A 20,567-nucleotide genomic window follows, 5' to 3' on the forward strand; every position below is an offset into this window, starting at 1 on the left:
TTAGGGAATCCTGTATTTCCCAGGCCAGACCCTACAAAAGCCTTCCTCCAACAGTGCGGGTAAACAGGCTGCCCATCCCCCTCCCCTTCACTGCCCCCCACCCCCCACCCCAAGCCCATCTTGTACTCTGTGAAAGACCAGAGCCCCTGCGGTTGCCAAGGGAACCAAGCCTTTTATTCCATCCCAGTGACTGGCTGGTTGGGGCTGAGGAGTTGGGGAATAACGGGTGCCCAGGCCTTGGGAAGCTCCCCCCACCAGACCCTCCATTTTCCCAAAGCGGGAAAGGGTGGGCTGTACCGCCATTGCCTTTTCACCCACCCCTAGCCGGGTGGCATGGAGCCCTTGGGCTCCGGGGAGCTCCCCAGGCTGCGGCTCAGGGAGATCAGTGCTCCTCAGGCCCTCCTCTGGCCAGGCCCTTTCCAGAGGACAATAGCCTCCATGCAAGGGAAAATTCCATCGCCTAGGGTTCAAGTCTCCAAGGAGTTGCTGGGGCCTCTGTTGAGCCTGGAGTGGGCTCTGAGGAGCCGATGCAGCTGCCTGGCTTGTTTGCTCCCCTCGCTGTGTTTTGTTTTTAACCCCTGAGCTGCCAAGGATTGTTTTTGCCCTGCCAATGCCTGGGAACTGAGAGGAAAGAAATAAGGCTTTGTTCCCTTTGGGGAATTAATTGAGAGAGACAGGCGGGGTAGGCTCCCACCCCTGCACACACATCTCTCCTGAACCCAGGAGGCTGGGAGTGGGGGTGCGCCAGGGGCCTAGTGGGGAAACAAGCACCACTTCAAGATGATAAGGGCCATTTTGGGGGGCCCAGAAGATATTCAGGAACTAGGCATGCTGGCAACTGGAAATGTCTGCTCTTTCCCATTTCAAACCCCCAAACCGACTCCCATTTGCCTTCCCTTTCTGTTCCTTCCCTGACCTGCATAAGGAATTCTGGACAGAAAGCCAAGGAACCCAGGCAAAGTAAAAAATAGGGCAATCAAGACGCAAGACTTTTAAATACTAGGTTAATAAATGGAAACACCTCACTGTCCTGCTTTTAAGTTTACCCCAAAATCCTTTTTGATTCAGTAATTCAATATCATGGCAAATGAGCTAGCAACCAATGAAAAGTTTGGCCCACCGGGATTTGCTTAAGATTGAATGAATCCCAGGTAGAGATCTGTAAAAGGATTTAAGGATTGTTTGATCCCATTTCAAAACAGCAAAATTCTTTTGGTAGTAATCGTTTATAGTTATTGAATGCCTGCTATGTGCCACATGCATTCTAATTTTTTTCCAGTTTTATTGAAAAATATTTGACATCAGAGCAAACTTTTTTCTTTCTTTCTTTCTTTCTTTCTTTCTTTCTTTCTTTCTTTCTTTCTTTCTTTCTTTCTCTTTCTTTCTTTTTCTTTCTTTCTTTTTGTCTTTTTAGGGCCACACCTGTGGCATATGGAAGTTCCCAGGCTAGGGGTGGAATCAGAGCCATGACTGCCAGCCTACGCCACAGCCACAGCAACGCAGGATCCTTTAACCCACTGAGCGAGGCCTGGGATCAAACCCAAGTCCTCATGGATGCTAGCCGAGTTCATTACTGCTGAGCCACGATGGGAACTCCCCAGAGCAAATTTCTAAGAAATCACCACCCCCTCCACTTGAAGCAAGCCAACCAGTTGTGGCAAATGTCTACCCAGGTACATTAGAGTAAGTGAAGATTATTGGTCTCTCCATCAAGAATGATCGAGAAAGAAAACACCCTTGTCACTCAGCAGATAACAATGACACAAGTCAGGCCCTAAATATTGACAGGATTCAATGGATGGTCTGCAAAGAGCATCTCTGCACCTGGCCACACCTGCTTCACTTCTTGGAAGAGGGTCACCAACCCCTAGTATGTAGGCAGTTGGGGAAGAGGACAATGTGGGCTGATAGAGCCAAAGGTTCATGTTCATGTTGGAAGAACTAAAATTGGTACATAATGCATGGATGTGTGCAGTGGAAATGTTTTAGTAAAATTTCAGCCCTTTTCACCATTCACACACGCAGCTGCATCTCTGGTTCCCCCTGTAAATCCTACTGACCCGGGGTCCCACACTACTACAGGTCCATCCTTCCTCTTAGTGTGGTAAGACTACATTTTCAGGAAGCTGTCGGGCAGAGTGAGGCAACTCGAGGCTCTGAAGAAGCATCTACGTGCCTTTTAGGGTCAGAGTTTAACCTCCTCCCCTCCCCAGGAATTTCCCAGCATGCAGACAGGCCTTGAGATTGCAGATGGAAGGGTGAGTCAAGCCAGGACTCAGCACCCTTGAGCCTGACCATGGCACCCCTCACGTCATCCCACATTCCCTCTCTGCGTCTGGTCCAAGTACATGGAGCCCCAAGCCCCTACACCTCAAGCTGTGCTCCCCAGCCCAGTATCACATGCCAAGCCAGAACTGACACTGGGCCCAAGGTCTCTGAGAGCTCAGCACTGCTTGCAGTCCTAAACCAGGACATCTCAGAGGTGGGCCCCATGCCACATAGCCCAGCGTCGACTGTGCATTGGACCATCTATATTCTTTTTTTTTTTTTTTTTTTTTTCAGTTTTCCTTAAGACAAACTGCTGGCCTTTGGGAGACTGGCCAGAGTTAAGGTGGAGCTTCAATGTGGCCATTTTCACAGCCCCAGCAAAACCCTTGGTTGGTGCCAAATTCTCGTCCAGTTGAATAGAATGGAGGAAAGCTGACCAACCCATCGGAATAATAATAGCTAATACTTAACAGAGTGATCACACATCAAGACTGCTCTAAATGTTTTCTGTGCATTAATTTGTCTTCATCTCACATGCTCATCCTCTACAGTAAGAGCTATTATTTTTCTATTTTATAGTTGAGGAAACCAGAGCAAGGTTGCAAACCTAACAATCCCAAGTGTCTCAACTACCGCCTCCCCAAGGGTGGAAGCCTAGAGGGTTTGCCCAGGGTCCCCTCCCACAACCCCATGTCCACACTGCAGCATCACCAGGCTTATGTGCTAAGAGAAGAAAGATGCAGGGGCCCCTCCAGAAGCTTAAGAGGTAGGCATGTGGTTTAATGGGGCAGATGTGGCTTAAGAGTCAAGACTCCCAGATTTCCATCTAGCTCGCCCTTCATCCACACGAATATTGCCAACTGTTCCAGCTCCTAAACTCCACCCCCTCCTTGGTCAGGCACGAGGTCTCCCTGACCTCCCAGGTCCCTTCATAGAATCCCCAGATTCTGTGAGGAATGGTGACAGGCAGCCCGAGTTGGCAGGAGGATGGACCAGACAAGGCAAGCCTGACCTGTCACCACTCAATCCACACATGAACCTTAGTGTGCACGTTTCAGTGTTTGGGGAACTATGTGTTCTTTTGAAATGTGTCTGTTTGGGTCATGAGTAAGTATTGGGGCAGAGGCAATGGGCTCCTTTTTCCAGTTAATGAAGTGAAGCTTTATGGAGGAAGATTTTCTTAGTCACATTTCCTGTTTCACACTGACCTTTAAAAAGGAAACCCACAAGTAAACCAGTGCCAAGGCCTGCTTATAAGATCTACCCACAGGTATAACAAAGATGAGCTAAATAAAGACCAGTGGGCCAAGCTTAACCTGAATCAGTGGAAATAGTAAGACACTAAGAGGGTCTGATGGGTGAGATAAAGGGGATGGTGGCGCTCAGTGAATTGCAAAAAAAAAAAAAAAAAGCAATGACATGTAAGAGGTTTCTCTTACATTTGACATGTGTTCAACAGGGATCCAGGCAGAGAGGCTGAGATAAAGGGGACGGTGGTGCTCTGTGAACTGCAAAAAAGACTTTGACACGTAAAAGATTTTTCTTGCATTTGAACACTCGTTCAACAGGGATCCAGGCAGAGAGGCAGAGAGAGACCATGTCACAATCTTGTCATTGTACTTAGGGCTTAGCCTCTTGTTATAAAACGGAGGCTCTAAAAATTAAGAAAGATGCTTGGAGTGATTTCAAAAGAAGGCATGGGAATTGCCTCTGTGGCGCAATGGAATTGGTGGTGACTTGGGGGTGCTGAGACGCAGGTTCGATCCCCAGCCCGGCACAGTGGGTTGAGGATCTGGCATTGCCGCAGCTGTAGCTTCAGTCACGACTGCGGCTCAGATCTGCTCCCTGGTCCAGGAACTCCATATGCCGCGGGGCGGCCAAAAAAGAAAAGAGGAAGGAAGGAAGGAAGGAAAGATGGAAGAGAAGGAATGATGGTGGGTGGTGGAATTCGTTATAGGAATCAAAATTATCCAGCCTGGTGAGAAAAGGACCAAGAGGTATCTCAGGAACTGGAAAGCTGGTGACATCTGGTGATTTGATGGATGATGGTTGAGGTGCATTTCTGCAACTGTGGCTACAGAATGAGAGGCCCACACAGGAGCATCTCGGAATGTTCAAGGATGTGTTGAAGGTGACCGAAGGGCGGAGTGGGTTCCCAAGGCCAGGGACGGCCCCACCTTCGTTCGCCAGGGGAGCTGGACCATCAGGGTTCAGAGCCTAAGAAGTCCTGTGAGATGAAGGCTACCAGCCACCATCGCTCAGTACGTCCACTCAAGGAAAATGCCGCAGCATAGAGTTTAGGTTTGGAAAGCTTTGTTTTGTTTTAAACAAGGAGGCCTGGAATTGGACTGAGGAGGGAAAGAAAAAAAAAATAAAAGTCAGGCAAAGGAAGCGGTGATAACATTAGCAAAAATGAGGCAGAAAATACGGGCAGGATGGACAGGCAATGATCCAGAGAGGACCTCAGAGCTAGTGGGGTCAGGGGCGGGGGTTGTTGTTGTCAAAAATGAAAAAGGACCTTTGGGGAGATAAGTAAACCAATTCATGGTCAGAAATAAAAACATAGGAAGGGATAAATAACATCTCACCCCTCTCTCATTCTCCCGTCTGTCCAGTTCTTATGTCCATATGGCCATCTTCATTTTCTTACGCATCCTTCCAGAATTTCTTTATGTAGTTATAAGAAAATAATTGCATGTAGTTGCTTTTTCCATTCTTTTTTTCCTGCACAAAAGTAGCATACTATCACACACATATATATAGTATTGTGCCCTGAGATTTTTTACCCAAAGAAGCATTCCAGAATCCTTACCCCATTGGTTGTCAGGGAGTTTCCTAATGTTTTGTTTTTTTGTTTTTGTTTTTTTTTGGGGGGGGGCATGGAATTGGGAGCGAGAGGACCCCGAGGTTTTGCTGACCACAATACCCACAAGTCTTCCCAGCAAGTTTCCATGTTTCTCTTCCATCCAACTCCACGCTTAAAACTCTCACCCAAACCCAGAGTTATCCTCAAATCCCCTTAAACCCTTCTGTCCACCCTAGGAGATGTCTTTTCTTTTTTTTTCTTTTTATGGCTGCACCTGTGGCATATGGAAATTTCCAGGCCAGGGGGTCGAAGTGGAGCTGCAGCTGCTCACAGCCACTGCAACACCAGATCTGAGCCTCATCTGCCACTTATGCCACATCTGTGACCTCCCCTGAACTTTGTGGCAATGCCGCATCCTTAACCCACTGAGTGAGGCCAGGAATCGAACCCACATCCCCAAAGAGAGAGCATCGAGTCCTAAACCCACTAAAACACAACACAAAATCCGGGAGATTTCTTACTCAGACACCATAGCCAACAAGGTCCCTGAGGAATCACAACAGTCATTTGACAGAGAAGAAAGTCATCTTTCAGAAGAGAGCACAATCAGGCCCCAGCACTTCAGAGAAAGAGATGCTCCTTCACTCCCAGGGAGCCCCTGGCCCTTGGAGAGCCAGGATGGAGCCCTACGCTGCCAGGATCCATGCTTCCAGCTGCCCCTCACCATGGGGTTCTGGGCAGCAAAATTTGACCCCCAGGGCTCCTGTACCACCCCATGTTCCCTCAGCCGCCCCAGCCCTTCTCAGCTCTGTCAGGCCCTGGGGACAGACCTCCCAGGACTGAGAGCTTCGGTTGCCACCCGCCTCAGCCCTGAGCAGCCTGGAACCTCAGGAGGAGGGTACAGTCCTGGGCACTTGGAGGCGCCTCTCTGCCACGTCACAGTCGGGTGAGGCCTGAGAGCTTGTCAAATGGTGTCCATGTGCCCCTGGACAGGAAGTGGGCACCTGTGCCGGCCATCGTCCCACATCTCACATCCCCAGCGAGGTTACGCTCTGACCTGAACTGTCAGGATCACCCCCAACAGGGTCTCTATCTGCTGTTTTGTGACTCCCCTGAAATATCATTTTGGAAGGCAATCAGCATGGAGGTGGTGAGCACTGACTTGGGATCAAGAAGTTGTGGGTTCGTGTCCTGGCTCTACCCCCAACAAGTTGTATGGCTAAACCTGGGTAAACCTCCTAAACTCTTGAAGTCCCCATTTCAGAGTTCCCACTGTGACTCAGCAATAACAAACCCAACCAGTATCCATGAGGTTATGGGTTCGATCCCCGACCTCACTCAGTGGGTTAAGGATCCAACGTTGCCATGAGCTGTGGTATAAGACACAGATGTGGCTCAGATCCCATGTCACTGTGGCTGTGGTGTAAGCTGGCAGCTGCAGCTCCCATTCAATCCCGAGCCTGGTAACTTTCAGGTGCTGCGGGTACGGCCCTAAAAAGGAAAAAAAAAAAAGAAAGAAAGAAAGAAATACAGTCTCTGTTTCTTTTATCTATGAAATGTATGAAATGGGAATAATACTTTTTTGGGTGATTATCGTGAGGATTCAATTTAGGCAATGCTATTATCTGTCACGATCTGACATAATCCAATGCTCTAAGAGTGGCCCCAGTTGAATCTCTTCCACCTGCCCCACAGAGCCCAGCACCTGAGCACTAGCGCAGGCGGACACCTGGCTGGGGGCCACCCATGCACAGACTGGCTTCGAGGCAGCCACAGGTGACAGGCTCAGTGTGGTCCTCTCCCTCTTGACTTTCAGGGCACAGAAAAGGTCCTCCCGCACCCTGCTTGGAGTCTCCAAAACCATCTTCCTCTCCTGGCCCTGGAAAAACAAACCAACATGCCACAGGAGGTAGTTTAGAGGGCCTCTCTTTCTACACGCAGCCACATGTGCTCAGCTGGCTAGTTTCTCTTTTTTTTTTTTTTTCCTGCAGCCCTGGTATGTAGGCCTGGAGGAGGATTGAGTCTGGTGACAGCACGACCTCCTGATAAACTCTGAGAGGGTGAGAGGGGCCAGGCCTGTGCTGTGCTCCACTGGCACCTGTGATGCCCCTGCACTGAGCCGCCTGGAGGCCACTGCTTTCAAAGTTCTTGCCCTTCTGACAGACCAGACCCTGCATGAAAAGAAGAGTCCACAGGAGTTCCTATTGTGGCTCAGCGGTAATGAACCTGACCAGTATCCATGAGGACGCACGTTCAATCCCTGGCCTTGCTCAGTAGGTTAAGGATCCAGTGTTGCTATGAGCTATGATATAGGTTGCAGATGCAGCTCGGATCTGGCGTTGCAGTGGCTGTGGTATAGGCCGGCAGCTGCAGCTCTGAATCAACCCCTAACCTGGGAACCTCCATATGACTCAAGTGCAGCCCTAAACAGCAAAAAAAAAAAAAGAGTCCACAGGGCCCATATCCCACCAGGCTCAGACACAGTAGCCTCAGGAATTCACCCCCATCTGGGGCCCTTCCCACCCCAGTCTTTTCAGGAACTTCATAAACCAGGTGCAATGGGGACCCCAGCAACATAATCCATGGGCACTGAGGCTCACTGTTCACCAAGGGAAGATGACAGGAGGAAATGCCGTCCCTCCCGCAGTCTTTCAATGGGGTTCACACCAATGCACTCTAGGTGGATTGAATTGGAACAGGATAAATTCCCACAGACGTCCAACCATTTCTGTCCTTGGGTCCCTGGGTTGTATGTCTAGAAGCTGTCTTGGCTTCACTCGTTCTGTTCAATTTTAGGATCTGCAAGGAGGATTGCTTATCCCAAGATGCTAAACAGGTGAATCCTTTAGATTTCTGAGTTCTCAGGGGCAAGGATGCGGGGTAAACTGTGCCCTGGGTCCAAGTACATTTTAGAAACTTCCTGCCATGACCCCTGAGAGCCAGTCTGACATGACTCTGCCCACTGACCAGTCTCATCTTGAGTCACCCCACTTCCTCTGGGCTCCACCCACAGACCCTCCCATTGCTCTGAAGAGCCTCTCATCTCACCCAGGTGTCTCCTCTTGCCTAGGAGAGCCAGTGCCTCCCTTCACCTGGATAACTCAGTTATTACAACCGGAGCGTGCCTGGGTCAGGCCAGCAGTATGTGATGTGATGCCATCACACAGGCATAGCTGAACACCTTCCATCGTCCCCCAGGGTGCTTGAGAGTTTATCAAATGTCCATGCAGAAGTTTAAAACTGCTATGTTGGTGGCATATTCCTGATCTGACAACTCAGGCATTGGATCAAAAAAGGAAGAGGATCAAGGTTTGTTCCTGGTGAACCCATGCCAACTTCTAATGATCACCATGCCTTTTAAAAATGCACATAGGGAGTTCCCGTCGTGGCGCAGTGGTTAACGAATCCGACTAGGAACCATGAGGTTGCGGGTTCGGTCCCTGCCCTTGCTCAGTGGGTTAACGATCCGGCGTTGCCGTGAGCTGTGGTGTAGGTTGCAGACGCAGCTCGGATCACGCGTTGCTGTGGCTCTGGCGTAGGCTGGTGGCTACAGCTCCGATTAGACCCCTAACCTGGGAACCTCCATATGCCGCAGAAGCGGCCCAAAGAAATAGCAAAAAAACCAAAAAAATAAAAAATAAAAATGCACATAGACCATCCTTAACTATCTGGGCTGAGATCAGTGTGGGTCTCCCAGACGGGGAAAGGGTGTAGGAAGTACACAGACCAAGAGGGAACTAGGAAAAAGCAAGGAGGAAGTCTTTAGAATTATCCCTAATTTCTCTAGAGATGCAACAGGAAGGGATCCCAGGGTCCACTGGTTCCATGTGGCCCCAGCCTGCTCTTATCAGTGTCCTGCTTCAAGGCAGACCCCTTTTCTTTCACAAAGCAAAATGTTGGCTCCAATGCAGGGGCACTCGAATGCCATTATCATAGCCTGGAGTGTTTAGGACTTTGGATTCATGAAGGAGCAGCAGAGGGAAAAGAGCTCTGAGATGGACCTGGGAAAAAGCAAGGAAAGTGACATTTATTTGGAGAAGGAGGTGGTAAGTTATGTGTAGTAACCCAGATCAATATCACCTATCATAGATCTAGGTCTTGGGTTGACACAATCCTGGAAGCCCAGAGTTGGCTGATGCCTGCTCTACTCTGAGATGGTCTAGTCCAACCCTCCCGTTAGAGGGATGAAGAAATAGCAGAGTCCACTGCACTCACAGACTATCCATGGCTCCACCTACATTTCCCAGCCTTCCTTGCAGGTAGGTAGGGATCACGTGGTTCATTCTGGCCAAGAGACGATAAGTGACCTGTCCAAACCATTAGGACATGATATGCCTCTCCATCTCTCTCTTCCCTGCCAGTACTATCTCGCAGCCCACATGCTTCAGTAGCATGGCTACAAGATGGCAGATGTTCTATCCATCCTGGTCAGAGCAAGAAATAAAGCTTGATCATGTTAAGCTACTGATACTTGGGGTTTATTTATCACTGCAGCATGGCCTGGCTTAGCCTGACTAATATGGAAATCAAGCCCTAGAGAAGGGAAATATAAGTATTGAGTAAACCTGAATCATGCCTAGCAGATCCCCCCTCCATCAGGAAAGCAGAAGCAGTACAGGTACAATGGTGGGATTTTCTGCTCAGAGGTAATTACCAGACAGCACTGATCCTCTTACTGTTTTGTAGTGTTTACAGTTTACAAAGCATGGACCCCACCTTTCTTAATCCTCCCAGCAACTTTGGCAGGACCATCATCAGCTGTATTTTGTTAGGACTTTAAGAGACATGGCTAAAGTACAATGAGGAAATCTTGATGGAACCAAGACTAAAAGCTAGGCCTTCCCCCACACACTGCATCTTTCTTCTTTCTCTTCTTCTTCTCCTTCTCCTTCTCCTTCTTCTTCTTTTAGGGCCACACCTGCACATCTGCAGCATATGGAAACTCCCAGGTTAGGGGGTTGAATCAGAGCTGCAGCTGCCATCCTACACCACAGCCACAGCCACTCAGGGTCTGAGCCGCATCTGTGACCTACACCGCAGCTCATGGCAATGCCAGATCCTTAACCCACTGAGAGAGGCCAGGGATCGAACCTGCATTCTTGTCAGGTTTCTCAACCCACTGAGCAACCATGGGAACTCCCCATGCTGCATCTTTAAAAAGGATTGTAAGTCTCTTTTGCCCTCCCCTCTTCAAAAAAATACTGGTTGGTATATAGGCTTTTTTTTTTCTCATAGGTCTACTTTTGCAGAAAGTTCGTGTCAATATTTGAACCAGTATTTAAACTTTGCGTTGAGAAGGTAGAGATAACTGGAGACATCCCAGGGAGTCACAGACCCAGGGCTGGGAAACTCCACCCTCAGGGGTCCCTGGCAGAAAGAGTCCCCTTGGCCGGTCCCTGAGGAGACACAGCCCCTGTGGTCCCTGTCAGACCAGCAAATGAAGAAGTTGGACTGGACCACATCAAAGCAAGATTTCTTCAAAAAGTCCAAATCAGAGCCAGGTTCCTCTTCTTCCCACCATAGAGAGTAAGAGGGACCTTCTAGGGCTGCTTCCTCTTTCAACAGAAAGGGGAATGACTATAGGCCTGAGGGCGGCCATTCATGTCTGGGAGCAAATGAAAAGTTAAAGGTCAAGGCCAGGGACCCCAGCTCCCTGGGGCCCTGTGCCTGAGTGCCCCAACCCATCGGCAGCCCCCAATCCTGGCTACCCACTTGGGCCCACCCAATCTGGGTGTCACTTCAGACCCTCACCTACCCATCCCTCTTTGTCAACTAGATGGATAACCTAGTTTGTGGGCCCCCTTTCACCTCCAGCTCCTCCTCCTGAGCCCCTCCATCATTTGACTTCCATTTTCACCTTGATTCTAAAACTGTTCCCACCAAGGCCATTGCCTAGATGTTACTGTCCAAACAGGAAGAACGTAGTTTCATAGAGGCCCCATTGCTACAAGTTTATGACATTGGGTAAGCTGCTTACCATCTCTGGGCTCAGTTTCCTCATCTACAAAATGGGCATAATTATAGGATCTGACTCATGGGATTGCTGTGAGGATGAAATGAGGTAATGTGGGGGAAATCTCTCAGCAAAATGCCTAGTTCCCATGGTCTATCATGCAATCAATACAGGTTATAAATCCTTCATCCAAAATACTTTCCACCAGACACTGGAAACTATATCTAGCCACTTATGATGGAGCATGATAACGCGAGAAAAAAGAATGTATACATGTATGTGTGACTGGGTCACCTTGTTATACAGTAGAAAATTGACAGAACACTGTAAACCAGGTATAATGGAAAAAATAAAAATCATTAAATAAAAGAAAAATACTTGCCACCAGAGATCATAAATTCTTTTTGTTATTGAGCTATAAATGACATATACTATTGTGCTAGTTTTAGGTGTACAACTTAATGAGTTGATTTATGTATATACTGTGAAATGATCACCACAATGAGTTTTAGTTAACATTCATGTCTCACATAGTTACATATTTTTTTTGCTTGTGATGACAGCCTTTAAGATCTACTCTCTTAGCAACTTTCAAATACACAATACGGTATAGTTAACTACAGTCACCAGGCTGTACACTACAGCCCCAGGATTTATTTACTCTGTAACTGGAAGTTTGTACCTTTTGGGTCACCCTTCGCCCATTTCACCCACTCCAACCTCTGGCAAACCCCATCTGTTCTCTGCATCTATCAGTTTCTGTTTTTTCTTTTTTTTTTTTTTTAAGAGTCCATATATAAGTAAAATCATATAGTATTTGTCTTTCTTTGCCTTACTTATTGCAGGTCATTTTTCTCATTTTAGGAGGTAATACAGTGCCCTTGGTGGGTGCCAGGGCAGTGCCCTACAGTCAGGCACATTTGTGATTCTAGAGCAAATATGTCAATATTCACTCAGAGGGGCTTAAGTAAAGATAGCAAAGAGCCTCTCCAGTTCAGGTCAAGTTTTGTGGCCAGATAAGATTTAGCAACAAATAAACAACAACCAACAAAAAACAACGGTTTTCATTGTTGAGATATCTGGATTTCAGCCTTGTAGACAAGAGTCTGTAATTTGGAATCCATATTATTCCGATGTATACATTTGAATTTTTCTGCCATCTAGAATTAGAACATAGCATGTGCTTCATGACTGCTTCCTAGGAAGCCCTGGCTCCAGAAGTCTCCCCTGCTGTCTCACCTCCACCTCAACTCACCCCCTTTGGATGGATTCCACTGCCCATGGGGTTGGTGCTATGCAATCTGAGATCATCTTATATCCACATCTGCTGCGTCATCCCCTGCACCTAAATCAACACTTTGAGGGCAAAAGAGTTGAGTAGACAGTTGGTGCTTAATAAATGCCTCCTGCATGAATCCTGCTGCCCACTCTAGGATTCTCCTTCTAACATTGCCTTGCTTGGCACGAGAGGAGAGCACACGGTGTCGGGAAACCGTGTGTTCTCTGTTCACTCAAAACACAACCCACTCAGGCCCCTCTATGGCCACCTGTATTTCTCTTTGTCGCCAAGGCTCAATTTCACATCTGTAAAATGAGTGCAGTCACCCACCTAGCGCGATGCCTGTCGTTTGCTGGAGAAATGGTGGTCTCAACGGAGAATCAAGTAAATTAAAGTGCACAGGGGTTAGGAAAAGTTTGAGTAGGTTGAACATGCCCCTTACATTGGGTGGGAGTGGAGTTGGTCATGTTTGAGAGTTATAATTTGTCTCTTTTGTATTGCGATAAAATATGCATAACAAACAATTCACCATTTTCTCCATTTTAAAATTGTACGTTTTAAGTGTACAATTCAGTGGCATTAAGTACATGCACACTGTGAGCCACCATCACCACTGTTTCTTTTCAGAAGTTTACATTTTGCCCAACAGAAACTCTCCATCTATTAAACAATAACTCCCCATTCCACCACCACTACCCCCACCACCCCCAGTAATTTCTGATGTACTCTGTCTCAATGACTTTGACTCTTCTAGATGTTTCACATAAATGGAATCATACAGTATTTATCTTTTTGAGTCTGGTTTATTTCACTGAGCATAACGTCTTCAAGGCTCCACGTTGTAGCGTGTGTCAGAATTTCCTTCCTATTTATGGATGAATAATATTCTATTGTATGTCTACCCCACATTTTGTTTATCCATTCAGCTGATGATGGACACTTGGGTGGCTTCCACTTTTTGGCTATTGTGAATAGTGCTGCTATGAACACGGGCGAACAGATATTTGTTCAAGACCCTGTTTCAGTGCTTTTGGATATGCAAATACCAGGAAGTCGAACTGCTGGGTCTTATGGTTAATTCTGTGTTTAACGTTTTGAGGAATTGCCAAGTCATTTTTCACAGTGCCTTCAATACATTTTTGTTATTATTTCTTCATCCAGTCACTCATGGGACACATACTTAGTGAGTGTCAACAATGTGTGGGCACCGTGCTAGGTTCTGGGGACACGGGAGGAGGTCTCAGCGTGGCAGCACATAGGAGGGCTTCAGGGACAGGCAATGGTACAAAGAGTGCAGATGGGGGCACAGGCAGATCTTAGGCTTCTTCCCCGTTTCCACCACCACTTCTCCCTCTCCCTCTCCCCTCACCTCTCAGCTCCTCCTTATCCCTTTTGCCGTTCTCCACCAGTTTGATGACTCTTTCTCAGCACATTCCCGTTTCGCAATTGTCTCTCCCACCACGTTTCAAAAACCTCTCCATGCACCTGCAGGCTGAGAGAAGCACCTTCCCAACTCCCGCATTTCTCCCTTCCTTAAGTCTACATTGTTTTTTTCTTTGTGTGTTTGTGTTTGGTTTGTTTTGTTTTGTCTTTCTCTCTTTTTTAGGACTGAACCTGAGGCATATGGAGGTTCCCAGGCTAGGGGACCAGTCGGAGCTGTAGCCGCCAGCCTACACCACAGCCACAGCCATGCGAGATCCGAGCAGCGTCTGTGACCTACACCACAGCTCACAGCAACTCAGGATCCTTAACCCACTGAGTGAGGCCAGGGATCAAACCTGCATCCTCATGGATACCAACCAGTCAGGTTTGTTCACCGCTGAGCCACAACGGGAACTCCTCCTTAAGTCTACTTGGAATCACATCCCCTTCCCAGAAGCTTGCAGAAGCGCTCAGCCATTATTAAACTCTCACCTGCCAATCATGGATTCCCAATGTCTCTCCCACCCCACTGGTCTTCATTACTGTCTGGTCCCCTAGGAAACCACCCCCTCCCCCGACCACATACCCCTAGCTGTCCCTCTATTCCTCCATCCCGGTGTCTCCCTAGCTGCCCTGGGGTCCCTTGCCCAGCCCTGCCTACCCTCCAAATGTAGCAAATGTTGGATTTTTCCATCCAGAAATACAAAACCCAAGTCACTTTCTTTTGTGAAGCCCACCCTGGAGCTTCAGGGGACTCCCTCTGTTGCCAAGTCAATTTGCTTTGAACACCTTTCTGTACATGAACTCTCTCTCACCAGCTATTTCCATTATAAATTGGAAGATGGGTTTGAAAGGAAATGAGCCCATGGAAGGCTTCCCAGCATTCCGCTGGGGCAACGATGGGTCCCCATCCCGGGGACCTGGAGGTTCCTGTCCCACAATCTTCCCCGGGGAACCACCGCCTGGGTCATGCCCCCTAATGTTCCACGGGGAACCGGGCCTTTCACTTCCACCCTCTCTTTCTTTTTTTTTTTTTTTTTTTTAAGTCTTACTGAAGTTTAGTTGGTTTACAAGTTTGTGATCATTTCTGCTGTACGACAGAGTGATTCCACTTAACATGTACCCACATCCATTCTGTTTCAGACTCAGAGCTCCCTGTGCTCTACAGCAGGTCCCTGTTGGCCAACCCCTCCATACACCTCAGTGGGCACATGCCAACCCCCGACCCCGAGTCCACCCCTCCCTCCCCCCTGCCTGCCCCCTTTCATAACCATAAGTGTTTTAAAGGCTGTGAGTGTGTTTCTGTTCTGCAAAGAAGTTCATTTGTATCCTTTTCAGATTCCACATAAAAGTGATATCATATAATGGTTGTCTTTCACTGTCTGACTTCACTTAGCATGATGATTTCTAGGTCCACCCATGTTGCTGCAAATGCCATTATTTCATGCTTTTTAAAGGCGCTTTCGCCCTCTCTTGGCCCCCGCTCTGCAGGATGTCTTCCGTGGGACTTAATCGGCAGCAAACCAAGCCCCTGCCACCGCCCCTCCTCCTCTTCTACCCTGAGCCTGGCAAGATTTTCCCGATGGGCTGCTCCCTGCTTTCAGGCCTTTTGGAGCCAACTTGCCTGGATGGTTGATGTATAGATCCCCTTCTGACGTCCCCTGGAGGCTCCAGCTTTTTAGGGAAATCACACAGTTCCCTAAATCCCAGTTTTCTCAAAGTGGAACAATGGGGACTTCATTTGTCCCTTCTCTCCACCTCCTACTCGGTTCTCACAGCTTCCTTGAAGGCCCCTCGCCCGCCCGTAAATTCATGCTCAGCCAACCCGAAACATTAGCATATCCCAAACCCACATTTACATTTTATTACTTTATAGGAAGACGACTTACAATCACTTGCCAATCATGGCAATTTATTCCCCTGCAATAAATTGGGGAAAAGAGAAATTGACACACGTTCTCCTGGGTGGAGGGTGGGGCATAAATGCCTATATGTTATTTTTAAGATTTTTTTTTTTTTTAATGAGAAAATGGTTAATGAAGTGGCCAGGCCTGTGGAATGCCGGCTGTCTTATACCCCTGGTGTTTCTGCCTCATTTACCCAATTCTTTTTTTTTTTTAACCGGAGGAATTTTTCTCTAATGGGGAATCCCCTGATTTTGCATTCAAAGCTCTCCAAATTTAGTTCCTCCCCTCTTTTTGTTTTGTATTGATCTGTCAAACATCTCCCCATGTCAGGCAGTCTGAGAATGTACACTTTGAAATGCTGGAGTGGAACACGTCTAAAGTTCTGTTGTGGGCCGTGTTTTTCTTAAGTTCAAACCTTGAAAAAGGGTAAATCACCCCAGGGTACCAACTGGCCGATTTTATGCCTTAGAAACTCTAAGATAAGTTTAAGTAAACTGGCTGCGAGTGGGTTTCACAGACATCTTGTTTGTCCAATGAGTGGATGCCGTGTGTCCCCTGGTCTATAACATGACAGCAGGGCTCCCCAGGGCTCATGAAAAGCAAGGGCCACACAAGCCTTCGAGAAAGCGCCCCTTAGTTGATGCAGCTGACCCTCTCCTAGTCACTCAGCTCACAGCTCTGCAGGGACACATCCTCTGCTGCTCCCCATCCCCCACCTCCCACCATCAGCACTTCTCCTTCCAGCCTGCACCCTAAGCAAAGACTGGTGACACCTGGGGACGGAATATCCCCAGATGCCCTTCTGCCCTTGCAGTGTCCGGAGAAGAATGCTGCCTCCTGCTCTCAGTGGCTTGGCTAAGATCACAATATACAAAGGAAAAATCAAATTATCCTGAGATGCTGCTCAGGGACCGGCCATTGAAAGATTCCCAGGAGGCTGCCCAGGGCAGTGGCCATCAGCCTACCACTGTCTCCTCCCAGAAACAGTTCCTTCCAGGTCTCCCTATGCACCTGTCTCCGATTCTGCCTCCCTCACTACTGTTTTCAGTCCACCTGGCCAGGGCATCTTCAACTCCGGGCTCCATCCTAGAGCCTCTTCTTTTCTCAGGCTCTATTCACTCCCAAGCTACCTATCTTATCCCTGCTTTAAGAAGCATCCGTATGCTGATGAGTTGACTTCCTGGCTCTGACATTTCCTAGCTGGGCGACCTTGGACAAGTCATGTCACCTTTCCATGACTGGACCTCCTCATCTGTAAAACAGGAGAATAATAGCACCCCATTCCTAGGGTTGTTCTGAGAATTTAGTGAGTCAGTACCTGTAAAGCACTAAAACGTGCCTGGTAGGTCTATTGATAGTAAATAGTAAATCCTCTTCCCATCCCTTCACCTGGCCAACCTCCGCTCACACTTTAGGTCTCAGTGTAAATGTTACTGCTAGATTTCTGTGCACCTTCTTCTTATCACACTTATAAAATTGTGATGGATGTGTTACCTCTGTGGTTGTTGGCTTTAGCTATCTCCCTGCTACCTGGTTGACCCTGGAGAGCAAGGGCAATGCCTCCCTTTGTGACTGTTCTATCCCCAGCACCCAGAGTGATGGGGGCTAGGGGTGCCTCAGTGGAGAGTCACTAGATGAATGAATGAACCATCAAGCACAGGAAGAGATGGACTCTAAGTGGCTGCCATGGCCATGGGACCTAATTAAGGGAGTGGATCTCTCCTAAGACAGGGGCTGCCAAAGAATCTTCATCAGGACACGCTGAAGAGCCTGGGCTGTGGAGGAGGTTGTGAACATGCATAACCATCACCCCCAAAGAGGCTCCTCTGTCCCTGTGCACCCAGCTCCTGTGCCCTGGATGACACAGCTTTATCCCGCAACAGTGGATGTTGCATCTGAGCTGCCCGATGTTCTGCGGCTAAAGTCCAAGCTAACCTACAAAGTTCGGGAGCTCAAGATTGGGTTTATACCTGGAACTGAGACTCCATAACGAGCCGATATTTCTGAAATGGACTTACTCTGGTCAGCCTGATGCCATGGAGGCAACAAGTGAGACGAATTGGATGTGGGATGAATCCTGGCTCTGTCCCCAGCTCACCTGTGTGACCCTGGGAAGAAATGGTTGAAATTCTGGGTCTTCAGTTATAAAATAATAATACTCTTAGTGCTATTGGGAAGGTAAAAGGAGGTGCTGTGCTTAGCACATGATGGAAATGCACGTTTTCACTTCCCTGTCTCCAACATGGCATAGAAGTTGTCCACAGGTAATGAAAATGGTAGAAATTAAGAAGCTCCAGGTAGGAGCAAAGCATTGGCCCCATCACAAATTACATGTGTTTGACCTTGGGTAGAGTGAATACAAGTATAACTCATTTCAGTTCAGTTCAACTCAATGAAAAACTGTTTGTAAGAATCCTACTTTGGGCATAGCTATGTGAAAGCCTAAGGGGAAGATAACAAAGTTCCAGTTTCATATCTCTCTCTTTTTGTTCCTCTAGAACCTTGTGTATAAAGCCATAAAGGACTTTTCAGAATATTTAAAGTCCTACTCTGTTAATTCAATGATTCAAATGGAACAAGCTTCTAAGGAGGGAAGGAATTTAATACTGCTTGGGGACCAACACTGTTGGATGACTTCACGTGCTTTCTGATGAAACTCCCACCGCCACCACATGATGTGGGTATTCTGAACACATCACTGAAATGAAGCCCCATCTCTAGAGTCCCAGCAGGCAGGGCCTCCATGAAGGACTAGACAATCCCGAACTTCATCATTCTGCCATGACTTGGGGTGGGGAGAGAGGTCAGAGGAGCCTGTTCATTTTTTTTCACTGCAAAAGTCCTAAGCCCTAAACATATGGCACCACCTACAACATGGGTCAAAATAAAGACACTACAAACTCCCAAAACACAAAACTTGCATGTCTGCTGAAGTTAAAAATGCTTCTTTCTAGATGTGTTTCCAAACAAAACATTCTGGATGATTTTATGAAAGCTGCGTTTTTTGGCTTATTGCTTTGGGACCCCTGATGTGCTAGTACCCTAATGAGGACATTGGTCTACCTATGGAGTTGGAGAGCAGCCAGTGTCTGCTGAGTCCTCCCAAGATCTGGAGTGAAAGAGCTTAGGCAAGGGCAGCTGTGTCCAAGCCTTCCCCGCTGCTAAGGAGTTATCAAATCTAAGTGTTTCATAGGGGCACCCCTTATTAGCGCAATTTAGAGAAGCAGAAATACTGATGAGGCCCTTGAGATAACTAGATAGAGACATAACTAGAGAACTGTTTCAAGGTCAGTGGATTTGGTTGGATTCTCAAACTTGTCTTCACTTCTTTATTCCCCTCTCACATGAAAAGAAAATATAAATGTGCAGCCTCTCCATAGGTTCGTGCAAGATCTGTGTTCGGGTAGAAAATGTTGGTCCCCGTTGAATAAGTCCCAGTGCTCAGGGGATTCCTTGGGAAATCTTAATTTTTTGTGGTCTTTCCAGATGCAACTGTGGTCAACCCAGATGCAACTCTCCAACAGGACTTGTGATCATCATTTTAAGTATCTCTGGGAAGACACTGAAAGAACACAGCCTCAAATAAGATTCACCCTCAACATCCTAAGGAATGCATGGCAAAAATGGCATAATACCCATTGTTGGCAAGGATATGGGGAAATAGCAATTCTCATAAACTGGTGGAGGGAGTGTAAATTGATACTTCTGGAGGGGAAGCGCAATTTACAAAACCCATCAAAATATTAAAGGGCAAATATCTTTTCTGACTCAGTTATTTCATGTTTAGAATTTTATCCGACAGAGATCCATTCACACAAGTGCTCAACATGCATGAGCCAAGATAGTCATTGCAGACAGTTGTCTCATTTTTTTAATTGGAAATAACCTAAATGTCCACGAATGAACAAATAATGTACAGTATATCTGTTTTATGGCATACTATGCATGAAGTTTAAAAAAAAAATTAAGATCTATCGACATGATTATGACTTGGAAAGAAGCCCACAATTGCTCATTAAATCAGCAACATTAAGTTTTAAAACAATACGAAACAAATCGTCTTTTTTTTTTTTTAAGTATATACCTATATATTTGTATAAGCATAGGAAACATCAGGAGGATGTTATGTCACTTGGGGGAGGGGTTCTGGGTGATGGGGTAGAGAATGTGGGACTTTTTAATTATTTTTCCTTTTCTTTTTTTTACCTTTTTAGGGCGGCACCCTCGACATATGAAGGTTCCCAGGCTAGGGGTCCAATCAGAGCTGTAGCCGCTGGCCTGTGCCACAGCCACAGCAATGCCAGATCCAAGCTGCATGTGTGATCTACACCACAGCTTACGGCAATGCCTGATCCTTGACCCACTGAGCAAGGCCAGGGATCGAACCTGCATCATCATAGATACTAGTCAGATTTGTTTCCACTAAGCCACGACAGGAACTCCCTTTAATTGTTTTTCTATATTAAAAAATTTTTTACATAAAGCGCATATATGACTTTCATATTAAGATTGTTTTCTTAAGAATGCACAGGGAGTTCCCATCTTGGCACAGAGGAAACAATACAACTAGGAACCATGAGGTTGCAGGTTCATTCCCTGGCCTCGCTCAGTTGGTTAAGGATCTGGTGCTGCTGTGAGCTGTGATGTAGGTCGCAGGTGCGGCTGGGATCTGGCATTGCTGTGGCTGTGGTGTAGGCTGGCAGCAACAGCTCCAATTAGACCCCTAGCCTGGGAACCTTCATATGTCATGGGTGCAGCCCTAAATAAAAAGGACAAAAGCCAAAAAAAAAAAAAAAGAATGTAGAGGCCTTTGGTGATGGACCGTATGATGGTGTCTTGTCTACAACGCTTGCCGGGGTCAGAGTCAAGTCTGCCTCACCACCATGAACACTGTTCCAAGCTCCAGACTCCTCTGAGTGTGAGTAAATCCAA

The 20,567-nt window shown here is 47.3% G+C and overlaps 1 long non-coding RNA gene across 2 annotated transcripts in view; it reads right to left on the reverse strand.

The window, feature by feature from the left end:
* LOC110261624 (uncharacterized) overlaps positions 1-20,567 on the reverse strand; it is a 55,327-nt gene that overhangs the window by 24,410 nt on the left and 10,350 nt on the right. Inside the window, exons 1-2 of one of the 2 annotated variants that reach the window (XR_014809328.1) lie at positions 15,353-15,511; positions 4,857-4,992 (exon numbers count right to left, since the gene is read on the reverse strand). This is a non-coding gene — a long non-coding RNA (uncharacterized LOC110261624). Of the gene's footprint in view, positions 1-4,856; positions 4,993-15,352; positions 15,512-20,567 lie in introns of those variants that run through there. The other variant, XR_014809327.1, reaches the window with a different exon arrangement.

The sequence above is a fragment of the Sus scrofa genome, chromosome 7, assembly GCF_054392235.1.
Source record: "Sus scrofa isolate SSC_HxYL_T2T_F1_AM1 chromosome 7, Sscrofa_HxYL_maternal_Yorkshire_Landrace_v2.0, whole genome shotgun sequence".
NCBI classification, from domain to species: domain Eukaryota; kingdom Metazoa; phylum Chordata; class Mammalia; order Artiodactyla; family Suidae; genus Sus; species Sus scrofa.